Below are 2,461 nucleotides of genomic sequence, written 5' to 3' on the forward strand. Positions count from 1 at the left end.
CACTCCCCCCCAACATGAACACCTGTTGGAGACACCAAATCCTCTCTTTGTCTCTGCATCTCCCCCCTCTCAGTGGATTACTATGACAACGCCCATTCATATCATGGCTGAATGCTGATTATACAGCTTCACACAATTATCTCTGAATAGAATATATTGTTTTAGGGGAGCTCGCTTTTTGTTTTTTGAAATTAGATGCAGAGGCTGTGTAAACAGTTCCCAAGATGTATTTAATATAAGAGGTGTTACTCCATCTGGTGAAAATGGTTCAAGTTTTGTGATGCATCACTGTCCAACAACATCAAAAATCTCCTCATGTTTAACTGATTCCCATGTAAGTACTCCACAGGGTATTTGTGCATACTTCTGCAGTAGCCAGTAGGTTTGTGAAGAGGCGATCAGCTAACTAAAAGACAACATAAAATTACAATTTAATCATAGAATTAAGTAGATCTAGACAAGTTTGTGCATCAAGGTCATAATTAACAAAAGCAACCAGGAAACAGCTAAAAGTAAGACTGAAATCATAAAAACAAATAAGTAATACATTTTTTAAAAATGAAATGGCAAGCTAAAACTATGGATAACTAGCTAAGATTGTTCACTAGTATAAATAAGTTCCTGACATTGTTTCCCAAAAGTAAACCAGGCATTTAAAATGGTTTGCTAAAAATCTTGGCTAACCAGTTAAAATAGCAAAATATTAGCATGGATAAACTGTTGAAACTGTGAAAGTAAAGTTAAAAGAAAGAAATGCTTTATCCAAAATTTAGAAAATACTTTTATTAGAGCAATTAATAAACAAAAATATAAATACATAAAAATCATATGTGGCTAAATAAAATAATAAAAACAAAACTCTATAGTGCTAGCTAAATGCTATAGAGTCACAGTTTGAATAAGAGTATTGATAAACAGTTAAAATTGTTAGCCAATAGTATGGATAACAGATGTATAAAGACATGGATTAACTTTTGAAGAATTGGCTAACAGTATAAACTGCAGTAATCATATTAAGAAAGTACAACCTCTTTTAAATGAGACATGAAAATATCTTGGCTTTTAACAGATCTTATAATGTGATCAATGTAGTCTCACATGAACAACAACACATTACATATTATGGCTTGTAATTATTTATTTATCAAAAACTGAGCTGAAATTTAGCACTGATGAAAAACTAAACACACCCCTACTTCTTCCATAGGAATTAAAAGTAGGAGCTATCTGCTGCTAATTAGTAAGTATGAACACCTCCACTAAAAACAGTCGGTTTTGGCAGTTTGACGGTCTGGAGCAGTCGGTTGTGTTGCTAACGATCTTAGAGAAGCAATTGTTGCCGCTGAACAATCTCCGATGGGTTATAAGACAATTTCAAGACAACTAACAAAAACCCAAGAGGTGTATTTCGGACTCAGTTACACTGCAGGCTTCAGTTAGCATGTTAAATGTTAAAGATCATGAAAGTACAAAAAGAAAACAAATGAAAGTGTGGTTTGTATGAAAAGCTATGGAGTTCCCAGGAGAACGCCTCTACCCTTTAAAAAAGTTGCATGTCAGCAACTCATAAGATGTCTGGAACAATGGCTTTTGGATACACAACAACAAGGTGGAGTTATGTGGTTATTGCGCAGCTCGACACTTGGAGAGAACCAAAACAGCAAGGTGGTGGAGGGGTGATGATCGGGGCTTGTTTTGAAGTCAGATGATCTGGGCACCTTACAGTCATTGTGTCAGCCATGGACTCCTTTGTATACCAAAATATTCTAGAGTCAAATGTGAGGCCATCTGTTCAACTGCTAAAACTCAGAGTCGTACAACAGGACAATGATCCCACTGCAGCAAATCTACAACAGAATGGCTGCAGACCCAAAGAAGAGTACGCTTAAATTCCTCAGCAATTTCAGAGACTAAAGTCATGCAGGAAACAATTACAAGTTTTGCTGCTGAAGGCGTTGAATCATAGGAAGTACTTACTTTTGCACACACTGCTTCTGCATTTTGCTCAGTTAAAAAAAAAAAATAGTGATGCAGTATAATAAATCTCATGTTGTTGCTCATTTGAAGTTGCATTTACTTAATTTTAAGGTCTAATAAGGACTAGATAATGTCCTGATATGTAATACTTTAGAAGTGGCAAATGGTGCACCTTTTACCACAAGTGTGTGTAAAATGTTACAAAGCGGATTAACCGTTTAAATTTGTCACCAAGTCATGAAATAAATGACTGTTAAACAGTCATAGCTAAATGCAGTTGGTGAATAGTTTAAAGTTGTAGATATCTCAGTTTAAACATCAAACAGATCTAGTTTAAGATGAGTTCAAATAAAGCGATTTAATGACGAAAACAGTTCATGTAAAATTTTGACTGTATAACAATTCTGCGTGCAAAAAGATCGGGAACCACTGCTTTAAATGATCGAGCATCCTTCAGCTAATAACCGAGACAGAAACAGAACAG

The sequence above is a fragment of the Mchenga conophoros genome, linkage group LG13, assembly GCF_057382185.1.
Source record: "Mchenga conophoros isolate Kocher_MC1m ecotype Shallow Benthic linkage group LG13, M_conophoros_male_GT1.1, whole genome shotgun sequence".
NCBI lineage: Eukaryota > Metazoa > Chordata > Actinopteri > Cichliformes > Cichlidae > Mchenga > Mchenga conophoros.